Below are 20,241 nucleotides of genomic sequence, written 5' to 3' on the forward strand. Positions count from 1 at the left end.
AACCTTATTACTCATGGAACAATTTCCAGATATCTTTGTATAACACATAAGCCATCAAGATATGGTCACTGTAACCTGCCTCATGTCCCACCATTCCCCTGTGCTATCACATCTTACTCCGTTCATCCAGAAAATGCATATATTATTGAAAATGCCATGTGTCTTTCATGCTACCATGACATTGAATGGTGTTACTTTAGCTCCTAGGTATCTCCTACCAAACTTGGCATCCCTCCAACTGACATCTTTCATGTCAGCTGCAAAACTGTCACCTCTGGAAATCATGCCCTGTTTCCCCAAATGTAGGTGCTTCTTTTATGCTCATAATATATTGTGTCTCTATCTTCAGTAAAGCAATTATTTTATTATATTGTGCTCATTGGAATGTTTGTGTTCTAATTAGAACGTAGCTTCTTGAAGACAGGACGTTTATTTTATTCATTTCTGTATTTCCAGTGCTATGGTAAAGTTTGGCCCAAGGTAAGTATTCAATGATTAAGTCTCTCATTGTTTGGTACCCAACCATATACTATATAACAGCATTACTTCTATCACCATCAGTGACTCAAGATTTTTTTTAATTTAATTTTATCATCCCAAGAACTTTATAGCAAAATTAGCAAAGGAAAGCACAGAAACCTGAAACCCGTTCCAAGCACTATGACTGAATGATATTCTGCACACCATATGACCCTCTTTGTCAAATTTTCTGATTCCATAAATTAGAGATGAAGTCTGGTATTCACTCTTATGATGGTTAATTTTACGTGTCAACTTGGCTAGGACACAGTGCCCAAATATTTGGCAAAACATTATTTTATGTATTTCTGTGAGGGTATTTGGATGAGATTAACATTTGAATTAGTGTACTGTGAGTAAACAGATTACCCTCCATAATGTGCATGGGCTTCATCCAATCAGTTGAAGGTCTTGATAGAACAGACTTATCTCCCTTGAGCAAGAAGAAATTCTGCCAGCCGACAATCTTCAGACTTAAACTGCAACATTAGTTCTTCCCTGCGTCTCCAACCTGCTGATCTACCTTGCAAATTTTGGACTTGACAGTCTTCATATTCATAATCACCTAAACCAATTGTTTAAAACCAATATCTCTTTCTCTCTCTCTCTAAATTCACACATCCTATCCTATTGGTCCTGTTGCCCTGGAGAACTCTGACTAATACACTGTCTAGGAATCTTTTCCATTGTCATGGGCATTAGGTCTTTCATTTTAAAAGAAGAATTCAGAAAATAGGTCTATCCACTTCTCTATAAGCAGAGCAATTTATTATGTTCTTGCTTGTAAGATGGCAAGTGTGCACTATCTGGTGATTAATGATGATGATAGCAGATAACATTTAGGAAGTGATTACTCTTTGACAATCATTGTGCTAAGTGTTTTACATGTTATCTCATAATTTGTGCAATAGGCCAGTGCAGGGGGGACTCACATCTGTAATCCCAGCACTTTGGGAAGCTGAAGCGGGAGAATCGCTTGAGTCCAGGAGATTGAGGCTAGCCTGGACGGCAGTGAGACTCCATCTCTAAAAATTATTATTTTTAATAATTTGTGCAATGTGTGCTTTTGGGCATTATCACCCCACAGTTGTCAGCGCTTTCCAAAAATTGCCCTCAGCTGAAGAGAGCTACCTCATCTGAGGCCACAGTCCCTTCGGGGAAAGGACAAACTGCTTCCCACGGTGGATCATTGTAGGAATAGAAAGACCTCGGCTCCCTCCCTGCATTGCAACAGAGCTGCTTTTCTCCAGAGTGTAGGGAGACGGCACAACTCTGAAGTGCCATCCCAGCTTTGAACTGTCCTGTGAGGCTGGCTGAAGCCTCTGTTAAAACTGTACTGCAGCTTAGCTTCTCTGTCTGCCCAATTCTGCTTCTGTTTCTCCCTCTTCACAGGTGTTAATCCTAAAAGCACTCGCTAATAAATTTCCTGCATGCTAATCTGCATCTTAGAATTTGCCTGTCAGAGAACAGGACCTGCAACAATCTTGTGGTGAAGATTAAATGTGACAGTCCACATAAAATGGACTTGCCCAAGACCTAACATTAAGCAAGTAGTCAAACAATGGAATTATTATTATTAGCCAGCTAAAAAGATAGCAACTATTGTTATCCCCAGTTTACAGGTGAAGAAATTCAACTTTAAGGAGGTTAAATGACTCACCCAGTATCACTATACAGCAATATTCAAGGTAGCTATCAAGTACAAATATGACTGACTCCAAAACTGTGCTCGTTTTTGTCACACTCTTCTGTCTTCTTTTAGAAATAATTCTGAAGACCTTCCCCAAATGCAGTATCTGGAGGAAGGTACATGGTAGGTGGGGACTGGGTTCTTGAGGCAGTGTTCAGTATCAGCTTGGCTTGGAAGTGAATTACAGTCAAATGCCAACTCTGACCAAGATGTGAAATGGTAAATGAGAAACAACCAGAAGGGGTCACAAACACAGTCAGGAAAAAGAAACAAAAAAAAAAAAGGAGCGTGAACGTCCCAGCAGAAAAGCCAGGACTATCTCAGGAGGAAAATTTCATAGTGAATCTGAGGGAATAGATGAAAAGATTCAGAAAATATTCCCTGTGAGCACTTGGAACACTCCTTTATGAAAGCGCTTTAAAAAGTCAAATAGTCCTGATGCCACTGCGAAAGAATATTATAACTGTCCCAGGAATCACATTCATTCTACACATAATATTTACTGTGCACTTACATGATCTCTCTGTCTTCAAGGAGCTCATAGTCTGGTGTATTGAGAGTAGGGGGTGGGAGGGAAGAGAGGCAGACATATATACCAAACAACTAAATAATATTACACAACGTTGGCTGGGCGCGGTGGCTCACACCTGTAAACCCAGCACTTTGGGAGGCTGAGGCAGGCTGATCACCTGAGTTCAGGAGTTTGAGACCGGCCTGGCCAACATGGTGAAACACTGTCTCTACTAAAAATACAAAAATTAGCTGGGTGTGGTGGCAGGCGTCTGTAATCCCAGCTATTTTGGGAGGCTGAGGCAGGAGAATCGCTTGAACCCAGGAGGCAGAGGTTGCAGTGAGCCAAGATTGTGCCATTGTGCTCCAGCGTGGGCAACAAGAGTGAAACTCCATCTCAAAACACACACACACACACACACACACATGCACACACACAAACACAATGTTACTGAGTGTCAAATTGGAAAACAAAAAACAAAAACCAAAAACTAAGTTGCCACATAAAGCATGGTTAATTCTGCTCAGGAAGACCCCAGAAGGCTTTACAGAGGAGGCAACATTTGAACAGGACCTTGAAGGATAACAAGCCTGTTTGCAGTCAAGGGGAATTTTAAAAGACTAGACTATTTTCTAAGAGGAAGAAAGGACACATGCTATTGTTGCTTTTCTCCAGAGTGTAGGGAGTACTCCGTAAGGAATAATCACTGCGTTGGCTTATAATAAATCGTGGACACTTGGTATTGGCCATATTTCGACAACTGGGCGTAAATCCTCTAGGAGAATCACTCTAAATCCAAGCACTTCACCCTCTGAAAGGCTTGTCATGGGGCAAAAGAAATGGTCCTTTGAATTCACATGTCATACAATCCCCACCAGAAAAACATGTGTATGGAGAAGGCAGCCTGTGCTCGGTGGAGTTACACATGAGAAACAGATGTTCTTCTGTATTCTGAGAGATTGTTGGTCATTCCTGAGAAATTGTTGAGAGATTGCATGACCATTTCTGAGCCATGTCCCCTAAGACTTAAAGGACAGCCCCATCTGTAAATCCTAGTAGTAGGCGTTTGTGTCTAGACCACAGGAATTCTGTCTTCAGGTTCCAACACTGGGGTGTTTGAAACTGAGAAGGTAACTTCTTGCTGACAGCACAGTTACTAACCAGATGCTTCAAAGCTGGAGGATCCAACTGAATTGCTTCAGAAGTTTTCTGGTTCCTAGCACTGCCTAGCAGATGGCAAGTTTGCACCTGGGAGCTTGCTGCCCGGATGAAGTAATGTCTTTTTGCAGCTACTGTCTCATTGTTTTTAATGAGTGTTGATGTGATGCACAAATGCACCTTACAGAGCCCTGGTCACTACTCATGGTGGGGACGTGCCTGGTCCCAATCCTTGGGAGGGGCACTTTTAAGAAATTAAAAGGAAGTGAAAATGATTCTGTCTGCCCATCTCTGCTAACAACCAGCAGTGGTTAAGCAGCCTTTGACGAGTCCTTTGGTTACTCAAACAAACCTGGTGTGGAGAATAGGCACCGCCAGAGCCTCATGCCTTTTTGTGTGGGAGTGGTGTACAGTTCCGCAGATAGGCACGGCATTCTCCTCTTTTGCCATTCAGAGATGAGGCAGTTTGAACCCTGTCTTAGTCTGTTCCTATGGCAGTAACAAAATGCCTGAGACTGGGTCATTTATAAAGAACGGAAATATATTTCTTATAGTTCTGGAGGCTGGAAGTCCAAAATCAAGGCACTAGCAGGTTTGGTGTCTTGTGAGGATGTGGTCTCTGTATCCAAAATGGTGCCGTTGCTGCATCTTGCAGAGGGCATGCTGTGTTCTCACAAGGTGGAAGCAATGGAAGGAGCGAAAAAGGAGCTGAATGCTCTCCCTCAAGTCCTTTTATAAGGGTGCTGATCCCATCCATGAGGCCAAACCTTGATGGTCTAATCAGCTCCTAAAGGCCACACCTCTTGATATCGTTGCACTGGGAATTATGTTTCAACACGAATTCTGGAGAGACATGCATTCAAACCACCGCAGATCTCTTGTGCCTAGAACTCTGGGGGAAGAGGCTGAAAACACTCAGATGAGACTTATCCATCAGACTTGTCAAATCCTGGATATGACCAGTAACAGAAATCTCCCTCCCCTTCTTTCTCTGATGTGCAGTGGTTCTGCCTGTTAGAATCATCTGGAGAACTTTTAAAAAATACCAATATCAGGAGCTCAACCCTAGAGATTCAAATTTAACTGATCTGGTGTGGGGCCTGGAAATCCTGTATTTTTTAAAAGTTCCCCAGTTGAGGCCAGGTGCAGTGGCTCACACGTATAATCCCAGCACTTTGGGAAGATGAGGTGGGTGGATCACTTGAGGTCAGGAGTTCAAAACCAGCCTGGCCAACATGGTGAAACCCCGCCTCTACTAAAAATACAAAAAAAATTAGCCAGATTAGGCTTGCACCTGTAATCCCAGCTACTCAGGAGGCTGAGGCACGAGAATCCCTTGAACATGGTAGGTGGACGTTGCAGTGAGCCGAGATCGCACCACTGCACTCCAACGTGGACAACAGAGCAAGATTCCATCTCAAAAAAATAAATGTTCTCCAGTTGAGTCTGATGGGCAGCTAACATTAAGAAGCATTGCCCTGAAATCTCATACCTCAACATAAAGCATAAAATTTCTAAACATCTTTATGCCAGAACAAAAATTTACATCAGCTGTTGATAATACCAGTAAAAAATATTAATAATAATAATTGCTTTAATTGTATCTGTGTAGGGTAAATGCCCCTGCTAGCAATAACATAAGCATACCCTTAGAATGACCCTGTATGAGAGACATATCTGAATGTGTGTGTTCCAAGCCAGGACATTCAGGAGTGGCCAACCCAGAAATTATTCCATGTTTATGAGGAACATCTGAGCCCCTGGCCTGTCCCATGGAAGTGGCACATAGAGTGTACATGAGATTGAGGCCCTAAGTTTTGGGTTAAATGCAGGTTGGGAGGTCATCGGGGGAAAGTGTTTAAGTGAAAATACTTATTAAACTGCATGCTGTTTGCGAGTGGTTGCAGTTTTCCTGCTCAGCCCAAAGCCACTGGGCCATGTGGTTGTGCTGTCCAGCCCACCACCACTGGACTTTCTCCTCTGTGCGTAAGCCCTTAGTAAAACCTGTATCTCCTTTGCTGACTCTGGGTTTCTTCTTCAGCCTCCTGAGCCTGGTGCTCTCCCTATTAAGGTTAATCAGGGTTCAGCACAACCACCAGTTAGCAATTTATAGTTCGCCACTTTCAAAATGCCCTTTGGTTCGGTGAAATAAAGTTGCTAGCCAGAAGTAAGCAGGTAGTATGTGCCAGGGCTTGGTCTAAAACACCTAATCATTTGGGCTCAACTCCTTCCACTGTTCCACCCCGGCTCCTCAGTTGCCAAGCCTGTTTTCTGTTATCAGACTGAGCCCGTGAGACATTTCCAGCCACCCCTGTATCACTGGACTAAAGCAGAACAGCGAGGTAATTATCTGAGTAATTCAGGTAATAGCAGTTTATTTTTCCTGAATTACCTGGATAATTACCTCAAGCCTAATAAGATGGAGAGAAGCCAGAGCCACATTCTGATGGTTTTATTGCCCCCCCAACAATGCGTTCTTGTTTAAAGGTCCTCACGTGAAGAAATCATTTGTTGAAGCTTGTGTCTTCCTTATTTGCCCCAGGATACTCCATAAATCATCTGGGAAAAGTTCCGGTGTGTAATTGTCCAGCTCCTGTGCGTGTTGAAAGCTCCTCCAGGCTGAGAAACACAGCTGGCCTGGATGCCTGATGTGTTCTCTGGGTTATGGGGAGTCATTAGCTCAGGTAATGAGGTGACAAAGAGGAAGCCTTCTGGGTGTTAGATATTTGTTTCTCCTTTTCTTTTTGTGTGCTTTCCCACATTTCTTAAACTAAGTAACCAAACATTCTGCACTAGGTCTGATTTGGTTTGCCTGTGACCCCACCCAAAATCTCATCTTGAATTGTAATCCTCATAATCCCCACGTGTCGAGGGACCAGGTGGAGGTAATTGAATCATGGGGGCAGTTTCCCCCATGCCGTTCTTGTGATAGTGAGTGAGTTCTCACGAGATCTGATGGCTTTATAAGTGTTTGGTAGTTCCTCCTGCATTCATTCGCCTTCCTGCTGCCTTATGAAGAAGGTACGCTTTCCATTTGCCTTCCACCACGACTGTAAGTTTCCTGAAGCCTCCCCAGCCACGCCGAACTGTGAGTCAATTAGACCTCTTTCCTTTATAAATTACCAATCTCAAGCAGTTCTCATAGCAGTGTGAAAACAGACTGATACAACATCGTATTTTCCTGTGCTGAACTTGATCTGTAAAATGAAGCACCTTGTCCAGGAAACAAAACCTGGGCTTTCACATCAAGCCTCATGGCTAGAAACTGGGGAACCCAAAGCCAGCTAACGGGACAGGAGCTTCCTGGTTCTGCTGTTATCACTATTTGCCTTGTTAAAAGAACCAAATGTCTCACAGGAAGAGGTGTCCATCTCTGAAAGAAAATTCCTCTGCTGGGGCACTTGGTCCTCTCTGTGAAGCCTTACTTCATTTTCACTCTTTTCTCTCTCTGCTGTCTTTGCTGTCTGCTGGCTCCTTACAGGCAGGATTAAGTCTTCTCCGTCCCTGTAAGTTGAAAGTGAAGAATTGAGTAAGATTGGGTGGGAGCTGGCCATAGCTAAGAGTTGATGAAATAACAATATTAGGAGATGGAAAGAAGAAAATAGAGGCCAGAAAATGCAGCCAGGTCAGATACATTCAGATCAGTGCAGCAATATGGAAGCAAAGGGAGATGAAGTTCCAAATAAACATGATACGATGGAAAACCACAGGTTTGGAATTCAATCCTGGCTGCTTAGCTCTCTCTAACTGTGTGATAATCTTTAAAACTGACATATCATTAAAATCCTAAGGCTTTATAAGAGTGAATTATTTGTTGCATGTAAATTACTTGGATAAATTTTATACTCATTATTACTATTATTATTGCCAAAAAAGGAAATATAGCCAGCTATCTTAAATGCTTCTTGGAATCAAAGTGAAAAAGGTACTAGGGGTCTTCTAGTCCTATCTTTGAAAGATTTGAGACCTCTTCTCATAAGAAAAACAATTAACATATTGATCAAGAATTTACATATATATGTAATGGGTTGAATAGTCCACCCAAAATTTATGTCTACACTGACCCTTAGAATGTGGCCTAATCTGGAAATAGGGTCTTTGTAGATATAATTTAGGTAAAGATCAAGATCAGATCACACTGGGTTAGAGTGGGGCCTAAATCCAATGGCTGTGTCCTCATAAGAGATAGAAAAGGGCACAGAGAGAAGATGACATGAAAATGGAAACAGAGATTACAGTTACGCTAGTACCAGCCAGAGGATGCCAGGAGTCACTAGAAGCTAGAAGAGTTGAGAGGATTCTCCCCTAGAGCTTTCAAAGAGAGCTTAGCCCTGCCATACCTTGATTGCAGACTTCTGGCCTCCAGAACTATGAGAGAATAAATTTCTAATGTCCTAAGCCACCCAGTTTGTAGTAATTTGTTATGGCAGCCCTAGTAAACTAATACATATAAGTATCTGAGCCCAAAGCTTCTCAAATTATACTTACTGTGTGTGATGCACTATGATAAATCCTGCTAATGCTGGTTGTAAACCACTAAATTGATTTCTGACCCACTTATGGGTTGTGACTCATGATTGGGAGAAACTGTTTTACTATGTCTCTCATTAAAGATGAATGATGACTAAGAAAAAAATCTTTGGATTCGGTTTTTAAGAGTCTATGCTGTTCCTCATGGAAATAATTAAGGTGAGATGGCAGAAGCTATCTACTTAGCATAGAGATGTGATCATTATAGATAGATGGATATAAATAGATAGATATAGATATATATACACATTATATGTTTTGTACCCAAAAGAGCAGTGGCTTAAATATCAGTATATTCTTCTTGTTAAAGAAAAATTTTTAAATAAAGATAAATTCTTCACTTTCATACAAATATAAAATGAATGCACGTCAAAGATTTTAACTCATTAATGAGTAAACTAGTAAGATATTACTATCAGCTCAAAGGAGAATTTAAAATATCCTGCTTGTATAGGTCAATCAGGAATGCTGAAACAAATTTACAAATAGATGTAAAACTGGCTTATTTCAAGTGGCAGAAAGAGAGAAGGAGGAAAGTGGGGAATCAGTTCTCTCTACTGGACAGAATTTGTCTTCTGGGTTTTTTTTCTGTTTTTTGGGGTTTTTTTTTCTGTTTTTTTGTGTTTAATTGAGATGTCTCACTCTGTCACCCAGGCTGGAGTGCAGTGGCACAATCTTGGTTCACTGCAACCTCCACCTCCCAGGCTTCTCCTGCCTCAGCCTCCCAAGTAGCCGGGATTACAAACATGCACCACCAAGCCTGGCTAATTTTTGTGTTTTTAGTAGAGACAGGGCTTTACCATGTCGGCCAGGCTGGTCTCAAACTCTTGACCTCAAGTGATCTGCCCGCCTCAGCCTCCCAAAGTGCTATGATTACAGGCATGAGCCACTGTGCCTAGCCAGAATTTGTTATCACATGAAAAAGAAATCATCTCTACTCTGCTATCAGTTCTCTACAAATTACAGAGTTGTAAAATAGTTCAAAGAAAATGAACGGTAGAGATGGCCTGGCTGGGTACGCTACTCAGGACACCCAAGAATCTTTTTGTCGCCCATTTCAAAACCCTTTGCATTAAAGTGAGATTTCAAATCATGAGTTTGAGAATCCTGGTTTTAAGTCATATTCCATTTTGATATACAGTAACATAAAGACTTAATCAAATATAAAGATTTAATCCAATAATTAAACATCTGTTCTACCCAGAACAGTCTGGGATATTAGAAAGTAAGAGAAATTTTGAATACCACAGCCAGGGTACAAATCCTGGTCCTGCTACTCATTGGCATATGTGACCTTCTGTGAGTCACTTAACTTCTCTGGGCTTCTGCTTTTACATTCATTAAATGAGGATAATAAATCCACCTTGCAAGGTTATTGTGACATATGAGCCTATTGTATATACAATGTCTATCATAAATTCAATAATATTCATTAATATTAGAATACTAAACTGAGAATATCTGGATTTTTGACTGTATTTATTCTTTTTTTTTTTTTTTTTTGAGATGAGGTCTCACTCTTGCCTAGGCTGGAGTGCAGTGGTGTGATCCTGGCTCACTGCAGCCTTCACCTCCTGGGCTCAAGTGATCCTCCCACCTCAGCCTCCTGAGTAGCTGAGACCACTGGCATATACTACCATGCCCAGCTCATTTTTGTATTTTTTACAGAGACAAGGTTTTGCCATGTTGCCCAGCCTGCTTTCAAACTCCTTGGCTCAAATGATCAGCTCTCCTTGGGCTCCCAAAGTGCTGGGACTACAGGTGTGAGCCACCGTGCCTGGCCTGTAGTCATCTTTTTAAACAGATATTTGGTACTACTGTGTAGTCACAACTGTAGATAGCAGAAGGTAAGTCAAATTCATGTCAAGTATGGCCAGATATGAAGATGAATTAACAAATGCATCTGATCAGTCCATCTATAATTTCAGGCAAATTATCAGGAAGTATATAATTTGTACAACACAACCAACTGTTCATCTTTCTGTGAAGTGGGTAAGGTGGGCATAGGTTTATGGCAGTAGCTGTACAACTTTTTAAATCTGCTTTTGTTCCTTATTTATTTTGAAATGGGGATCTTTTTAAACTTCTTAAAACTTGAAGTAAGTCTCAGAGACCCCCAACTAAAACTACCAGTTAAGTTTGTACAGAAAACCTTTCTCTTTTCCAAATGTAATTACAGGGCAGATATTTCAGGATGTATATATGCGATAGTATTTTAATAATTTTGTTGAGCCTTAAGGTATAGTATCAAATATGCCCTTTCCTTCCAGTTTGGAGGGAAGGGGTGGAAATAACAGGGAAGCAGAACAGAATGACTTATTCAACCTTCCCATTCTTCCATAAGCATTGACCTTTGTGAAAGAAAACACATATACACATGCACGTAAACAAGGACTTCCATTTACCTTATTTTCCATTTTAAATTATAGTATCCGGTCATTCATCTTTGTCACAATCCACAAAAAAAGTTTTGCAAGAACATGTTTCATAAACAAGCTCTCCTTTCAGCATCCCCCAGGAAGGTTAAGGTTTAGATCCTGTGTGATAGAAACGCTTTTTGTAATTCTCCCCCAAACATCTGTTCAGTCACTCATCATTAACATCTGTCACCCATTTCTGGGCTCAACCCAGACAAAGCTATGTTTTTCTAACAAACTCCATTTCAAATTGTTACCAAGTGATTCCTACTCAGACTAATCTTACACAAGGATTGAGAAGATGTCTTATTGGATCAAATTCATCGTCCACTAATGCAGCATCTACCCTGAAGCACTGGCAAAAGCCCAATGGCTCAGAGGAAGGGAAATTCCTCATAACATGCTAACACTTTCCTGACTTGAATTGTTAACATTGAACACTTTTAATGCTCTTTAACTTTTCAGGGTTAGCAAAACATCATCCTATACATCTTATGCATACGTATATCTTTAACATCGGCCCATCATTTACCCTACACAAGCCCCAGCGGGGTTGCTTTGCAAACTAGCTGAAATAAGAACATAGGAAATGGTTTTTTTTTAATACTTGGCCCAATTATTTCTATAAAATTGCCAATAAATATTGGTTCATTTGGAAAGGCAATGCAGTGGTTAAAAATATGTAGAGGGAACCGAACTGAGATCTTGGAAAATCACCTCTAAGTCAGGTAACCTTGGATATTTTAGTTAATGGCCCTGGGCCCTCAACTACTTAAAGGAAAAATGGGTTCCTTATAGAATTAAAGAGTTAACGTGCTTTTTAAAAATTTTCTTAGAGAGAGATAGGATCTCAGTATATTGCCCAGGCTGTTCTGAAACTCCTGGCCTCAAGCAATCCTCCCAACCTGGCCTACTTTGAACATGCTGGAATTATAGGAGGGGGTCACCGTGCCTGGCCAAAATAAAGTACTTGACACAGTGCCTGGCACATAGTAAACAACTCCGTTTATAGTAACTCTTTATTTATTTATGTTATTGAGATACGAAATCTTGCTCTGTCACTCAGGCTGGAGTACAGTGGGACAATCATAGCTCACTGCAGCCTCAAACTCCTGGGCTCACAGATTCCTGAGTAGCTGGTACAAGCATGTACCACCACACCTTGCTAGTTTTTTGTTTGTTTTTTTATAGATACTGGGTCTTGCTGTGTTGCCCAAGCTAGTTTAAAACTCCTGGCCTCAAGCGATCCTCCCACCCTGGGCTTTGTTTGCTGGGATTATGGTGTGAACCACCACACCTGCCAGTTTATGGCAACTCTTGCCATCATCATCATCTTCAAAGAAGAAAAAGACCAGAATGGCTTTACCTTGCTCTTTGCTCTCAGCATCTCCTTTTTCTCATTTCTGTTTAACCAGTATTTATTGAGAGCCTCTTATGGGCTAAAAATGTGCCAAATAACATGAATGAGGCAAATTCCTTGTTCTCAAGGAGCTCTCCCTAGAGAAGATAGATAAATCTAGACTCTACTTCAAATCAGATGATAAGTGCTATAAATTTAAAAGTAACATTCCCCACAGATTACTTGAAGATTTTTAACACCAAATCTCTGATTTTCTTATTAGAAGTCTTTAATTGGAGGCTCATCTTACACAGTAAGTTAGGAATTTAAACCCCAGGGCAGATATTTCATTTCAATGAGAACCTAATGGTTATAATCTAGGTCAATGTTTATAATGTCAATAGTGCGGTGAGGAGGAGAAGGGTTTTCGCCTCTAGTTCCATGAATTTTAAAAACAATAATAGTGAAGAAGGCCCCCAAACTGAACCAGATGGGACAAGTGAATTATTATAACTTACTTATTTCCGTCAAGAAGTATAGTATAAAAAGCATTTCAGAAAGCTCCCATAACCCATTGGAGCCTATTTGATATAGAAGGATGCTAAATACTAATATTGATATTTTTTGCTGAGGATCAGAATACCAAGGACTCATTTTCTATTGAATACAGTCAATAGGGAAGGAGTCCCTTTGAGAATTTCATTATGACCATAGCTAGGGGTCCCTTTCCTCATTGTCTGGGGAAAGCACTTTGCAGAGCTACAGTTCTCTGCTGTCGTTCCTTCATGGGTCCCTGTCCTGGGGGACATACATCTTGTGAAGAAAATCAGTGTCACACTGAAGATGTGATAAATGTGCTGAGACCACACAAATAATCTGAGTCCATAAGCAAAGGAGGATGGGGCGAGCAGAGGTTTTTCCAGGCAGAGGGAACTGTGTGGGGTGGGGATATCACTTCTCTAAACCTTCATTTCCTGGCCTCTATGTGGAAAAAACAAGGCATACCTTTCTGGGTGCCCAGCAGCACTTATGTATACTATCTGGTAGTCATGGGCATTCGTCTATGTTAGTTTATTTGTGGCCCAGAGTTACAGGACTAGGCAGTGATTAGAAACCAAGCCCAGGTATTCTGAGCACTGGGTTATGCAGGTTCCAGGGCATCACTCTACTTCCAGGCACACCCAGCAGGCAAAGTGTACATGCAAGTCCCAGCTGACCTGCCACCACGTTCACAGGGTAAAGTCGGGAAGTGTTTGCACCTCAACCTTCAAACCTCCACCTGCTTCAACAAACCCTGGCCTGGCCAGCACACATTCCTGTGCTGATCCCTTCCCCAACCCCACACCGCACCCAGGGGATGCTGGTAGGGGAGAATCAAGCGAACTCTTAACAAGTCAAGAAAAAAATACTACCCCGTCCAGGAGTGGTGGCTCACGCCTGTAATCCTAGAAGTTTAGGAGGCCAAAGGGGGCAGATTGCAAGAGCTAAGGAGTTTGAGACCAGCCTGGGCAACATGGCAAAACCCCATCTCTACAAAAAATACAAAAATTAGCCAGGTGTGACAGCTCACGGCTACTTGGGGGGCTGAGGCAGAAGGATAGCCTGAGCCTTGGAGGTCAAGGCAGCAGTGAGCTGAGGTCATGCTACTGCACCCCAGCTGGACAACAAAGTGAGACCCTATCTCTTAAAAAATAAAATACCACCCCAAGGGAGGCCTCAGCCATGAAGTGAATTGGGAAGAGAAACTAATAACAAGTGACACTGGAAAGGCTAGATTTTAAAAGATGTTTTTAGTTGTCTTAAAAAAAAATCCAAAGGCAAATCTGATAACCACAGAATGCATGGTGTGTGATGGGGGAAAGTAGGAAATCGAGTTAGATGAGGGAAGAAACTGACTAAACGCCTCTTTGAAAACAGAGACACTTCTAAGTCAGTGGGCCTTAAGGACGTGTTTCCTGAGATGCTTACTGCCAAATGTGTCCTTTTCACTTAAGACCGGTATCTTGTTCTCTAAGTTGTTGAGATCTTTAAAACTTGATTTGTTTCCTCCTTAATGCTTTCCTCTCATGAAATTGCAGATGCTTTGTACTTGGTTTCATGATCTGTAAACCGCATTCTGCCTCCCAGGCAGGACATTTGGTAGGGGAGGCAGGAGGAGAGGACGGCTCGCACGTGCCTAGCATATGGTCAGCCTCTGTGCCCACCTTGTGATATACGTGTGATGACCCAGGATGTGTACTGTTTTTCTTAAATGCTTATCTGGTAGATTCTGCACCCAGAATTCAGAGAGATTTCGTAATAGATCACGCTACTTCTCTGCTTGCCACCTGCCTGTGACTTCTCACTGTACCCGGAATAAAATCCACACTCTTTACCAGGTGCTGTGGGGCCCTGCATAGTCCGGCTTTGAGCCACCTCACCATGCTGATTTTGTGCCACTCTTCCAAACCATGACTATGGCACACCTGCGTTTGCCTCTGACAGTGTATAGGCGACATTCCCTTCTTTTCAGCTCAGATCTACACATATGCTGCTCCCTCTCCCTGGAATCTCTTTCCCAGCCTCTGCCTGGCTAGTGTCCACTCCTTCAAATTTCAGCATTACTGTCTCTTTTTTTTCTTTCTTTTTTTTTTAGAGACAGAGTTTCGTTCCTGTAGCCCAGGCTGGAGTGCAGTGGCATGATCTCGGCTCACTGCAACCTCTGCCTCCCAGGTTCAAGCGATTTTCCTGCCTCAACCTCCCAAGTAGCTAGGATTACAGGCACCCACCACCACACCTGGCTAAGTTTTGTATTTTTAGTAGAGACAGGGTTTCACCATGTTGGCCAGGCTGGTCTTGAACGCCTGACCTTAGGTGGTCCGCCTGCCTCAGCCTCACAAAATGCTGGGATTACAGGTATGAGCCACTGTGCCCGGCCTATTGTCTTTTTCTTAAACAGGTCTTACCTGTCTCCCAATCCAAATTAGGCCCACCACTATCGTACATTCATAACAGCCTACTCTTTTTCTTATTACCACTTGTTATTTGTGAGGTTATTTGCCAAATGTCTGACACTCTACACCTGATGGAGAGTAAACCTCATGGAGACATTGACCAATATGCACCTGTTTTATGTACATTGTATACCAAGACTGAACACAGCTCTTGTTGCAGCACAGGGCATGATAAATGTCTAGAGAATGAATGAATGGCTGGCTTGAACAAAACTGCCGTCCTTTCTACTCCTGCTGTCGGAACTGAAAGAGTAGAGGTGACCTCTATACCTCATCTCACAACAGAATACCAAATTATTAAAAGTACCTGAAACCAGATTGAATTACAGTCAAAATGGCAGGTTGGCTGACTGTCTTCTCCTTCTAGATAAGGAAGGAGAAAGGAGGTCACTGGTCTGAAAAGTTATAAAGGAACTTTGAAGAAAAAAAAAGCACATTTATCAAAACCAAGAAGCCTCTAATTCAAAGTCTTTTGAGAGGGCTGATCACCTAAGTTTATAGTCATACAGTCACTCACATAAATGCCAAAATGCCAGAATTGAAAGTTGGCATTTGCAAGAGAAGCAGCTGTACCGCCAGGGAAACCTGGCCCCTACAGACCTTGCTCACATGGTACAGTATTTTCCAGTGTTATCCTGAGAAGCCCAGCTGTTCCCATAACTAAAGGCAATTTCCAGTCATTCCTTTGGTTTTCCACTAATTATACATTATTACTGTAATGGTATAGCACGTCAAGCCATGGTCATTTATGAAAACCAGGATACATCTGGGGGAAAATAGATAAAAAGGAAACTCATGTCTTTCTGTCTCTATTGAACCAGGTGTGGGTGTTCCTTCAAGGTAGAAGGTGGGTATTGCTCATCTTTGTTTACCTAGAGCCTAGAATGGTGCTGAGCACAGAGTAGATCGTCAGTTAATGTCTACTGGATGTCTCCATAAATGATGATATGGATGGGAGAGTGTCTAAGCAATTTGTGGAGTTTTCTTTCACTGAAATAAAGTTGACCCTTAGAATCTTCATTTAGGAAGATGATGTACTTATAAACTGACCCACCTATGCTCAGACCCTATAGGGACATTCTCTACAACCCCCCACCCCAAAACCTTATCTATTTGCTCCCAATTTCTACTGCTCTATTTAGACTCAGCATATCTTCTGACCTTTGGCAGTATCTCCAAGCTGGAGTCTTTTCTCTCCTTGGACAAGGCATTGGTACTTAATTCTTTTCTTTCTTAACACCTGTTACTCAGATTATCTCATTCTCACCTTTGGCTGACCTAGATAAAGGTCCTCACTCACTTAGGTATACTTGGCTTTCTGTCAGCCCAAGCATTCTGAAACAGATTTTAAAGAGAGATGCCCTAGAAATGGGATAATTGGTGAGCTGCCACCAGATGACAGGTAACAGGCATGATCTCATATATTTAGCTATCAAACTACCTCCAGATGAGGATGACTGAGGAGAAAAGATTAGTGTGCATGATGCTACTACCTATGTCTTTTCTAGAAAGACAATTAAAAAACAAAAACCCAAAGCAAGACTTAAACAAAATGACATCAGGACACAGATTGGTGCTTACTTTTTCTGCTCTCTGCTAATTCCACACTGCTTCCTTCAACTATTTGTTTTCAGGTCTGAATTGAAAATATCTTTCCTTCCTCCCAAGGATCAAAGATGTCTATAATGGTAGTTAAGATCTTGGACTGTGGACTCTGGAAGGCCAGTGTGGAAATTCTGGGTCTCCCACTGAGTAGTATGGGCGAGCTATCTAACCTCTTCAAGCCTTAGTGTTCTTCTTGCCAAAATATGAAAAAGAGCAGCACAGAGGAAGACTGCTCACTGGGATGTCCACGACCTCACCTGTCCTGGATTAATGATATTTCCAACTCTTCAATTCTTCAAAAGAACTTTTCCTGTTATCATTTGATCCAGCTCTTATATCTTCTGGATACATTTTTTCCTTCTTTCCTTCCTCTCTACCTTTCTTTTTTCTTTATCCTCCCTACTACCCTTTGTTTATCTATATGTTCTTACCTATTACGTAAATTAAAGGATGGATACCTAATGTCAATTTCCATGATCACAGTTAAAAAGGTATAAAAAATGTGATATCCAGCAAAATATAAACAAACAAGAATCATCCCAGCTTCCATTTTACAAGCTACGGGTCACAAGATCACTGCAGTCACCCGTAATAGTTCATACCCCACCATCTATGTTGTGTGGGCTGAGCCTCTGGCATGCCCACTGGTCATTCACAACCCAGCCCTATACACTACCACAACTCCGAGTTGTTCCTTAAGTATTGTAATTTTTAACATAGAATCTTTTAAAATCTTTTTGAACAATTAAAATGCTTCCATACCCCTGGGTAAGTGATCTATTTGTTCTACCTCCCTCATGATCTTGAAGTGAGGATTAAGAGACAGAAAGTGTGTAAACCACCTGGTGTATGACCTGGCATAGGCAGGGTAAGCAATAATTTAGAATGTACTGAAATGGGACTATTTCAATTGGTAGCTTTTGTTTCTGAAGACCTTTTTCTAATAGCTTCAGAGAAGAATCTAAACCTTTCTCATTATGGCTGGAGTGAGGTAAATCAGAGATAGCATGTAGGTCTGACCTTGCATACTCACTCTGTTTGACAAATAGCAGCCACCTGGAGTACAAATAAAGCTGCAGGAAAGAGTTCTGTGCTCAATCAGCGCTGGCCACTGTGGACCCAGGTTGAAGGAATGACAACGTGGGTGCTGTGTGTTTGCTGTCCTTGCTGTTGTGATAAGCACATAGGATTGCCAGTTACAAAACCTGGATTTTAGTCCTGCCCCACCTAGACACATCATCTCCAGCAAATCACTCAAGTTGAGACTGATTTCCTCATCTGCTTCCATCCCCATCTTGCATGTTGTATCCTGGTAATCATAAACTGCTTGTGGTTCTCCCCATGTATCATTCTGTTGTCTAGTCCCTCGGCTTCCCTTTACCTGGAGTACCTTTCCTATCCTTCTAACTGCCACAACTCTCACCCTTCAGCTGCTAGCTCAAGCAGTGCCTTTCACAGGAAGCCCTTCTCAACCCCCAGGTGGAACTAAGTTCCCCAACTCTAAATGCCCACCCACCTGAGCATTATTCCTCTATCCTATGGGTTAGCAAACTTTCTATAGAGGTTTGTTAGTCAATATTTTAGGCTCTGTAGGCCAGATAGCCTCTGTCACAATTATTATAACTAAACTCTGCCGTTGTAGCACAGAAGCATCCATGGACAACAGATGAATGAATATAGCTGTGTCCTAGTAAAACTTTACCATTGGGCCAGACTTGGTAGCTCATTCCTGTAACCCTAGCATCTTGGGAGGCCAAGGCAGGAGCATCACTTGTGGCCAAAAGTTTAAGACTAGCCTAGCAACATACTGAGATCCCACTTCTACCAAAACAAATTTTTTTTAATTAGTGGGGCGTGGTGGTGCATATCTGTAGTCCCAGCTACTTGGGAGGCTAAGGCAGGAAGATCCCTTGAGCCCAGTGTTAGAGGCTACACTGAGCTATGGTCATACAACTGCACTTGAGTCTGGGGCACAGAGTTAGACCCTGTCTCAAAACAACAACAACAACAAAAACCTTTATTTTTAAAAACAGATGTTGGGCTGGATCTACCCTATCAGGTCGTTCTGAAATGATCTATGTGCATATTTTTCTCCTTCATTAGACTGTGAGCTAAAGGCAGAGATAGACCTTATTTCTCTTTGTACCTCTAACATTCAGCACATAGTGGCTATTTGATACCTGAAGTAACAATGCTGGAAAATTGGAATAATAATCTCTTTCTGGCTATTCCACAGGGCTATGGATTTTAAGCATGATAAAGCATGTGAAAGGATAGGACAGTGAAAATGCACCATACAAACACACGATGCTCTTCCTACGGGCGCATCATTGATACTCCTGCTCTAGCCTCTTCAGGAGGTGGAGAGTCATATATGAACCTGGTATTTCCTGCCACAAGCAGACACAAAACACCAGCTAAAAACCTCACCCCTTTCAGACTTAACTTCTAAGAAGAAATGAATCATTAGCTTATATGCTGAGTTGAAGCATATTAAACCATCCTGAAGTCCTGAAGCTACCCTGAAATGCATGAAAGGCCTAGCAATGTCTGTCTCCCTTTCTTTAAGCTTCTCTTTAACAAATTCCTTCACACTTTTTGAGAAAGTGTCAATATTTATATCTGTTGAGTTTGTTGTCAAGCTTAATAGAAGACAGAATAAATGTCTGAGTCCGCAAGATGTGGACACAGCACTCAGAGTAAATCAGTGGAACGAAGTCCCCCTCAGCGAGGGTTTCCACTCACTATGCAATGCTGCTCTTACCTAAAAACATGACCCCTTTGCACCAACCTGCTGTGAGCAACGTAACAGTGAAAAATCTACAGATGTGAACAGAGAGAACAAGGAAGGTGAGGATGAAAGATGATCTTGCTGGTGCCCTCGGCCCTTCCCGAATGATAACATTCATTCACTCATTTGTTCATTCATTCAATTATCTTGAGAGCCTACCCCATGCCAAATTGTGCTGGGCATTTATTGTCTTTGTAGAGAGAACAAGGCACCACTGGGATTTCTCAGGAGTACTATTGCCACACAGGCAAGGGCTAGGGCCTGGGGGTTGGGGAGTGGGGGCCGGGGGCGTGGGAGGCGGGGTCTGGGGGCGCAGGCAAGAGGAAAGCTAATACCTCCAGTACTGTCTGCGAGTCAGAGGCCAAGCCAGGATTGGAAGGAGAAAGGTTCCAGCGCCTTCCTCCACCCTTGTCCCGAGGAAACCAAACCTTGCAGCTACTGTTTTCGTCAAAGCCTTAAACCATGAGCTCAGCTGCGGCTTCCCAAAGGCCCCCACCAGCGCCAGCCTCAGCTTTTCACCCGGGATCCCCGGGAGCCTGCGCCCTCTGCCTGGTGCGCCACCCGCGAGCACCTTAGCGGTTGGCTGCTGGCTCGGTGGGCTCGGGGAGGTCATGGCCGGTACCACGAGGTTGCACCACCTGTAATCAGCCCCGCAGTGCCTCGCCAACTCCGGAAGATTTCAAGGAGT

Source organism: Aotus nancymaae, unplaced genomic scaffold, assembly GCF_030222135.1.
Source record: "Aotus nancymaae isolate 86718 unplaced genomic scaffold, 86718_ANA_hifiasm-v0.15.2.pri h1tg000059l, whole genome shotgun sequence".
In the NCBI taxonomy this organism is placed as follows: domain Eukaryota; kingdom Metazoa; phylum Chordata; class Mammalia; order Primates; family Aotidae; genus Aotus; species Aotus nancymaae.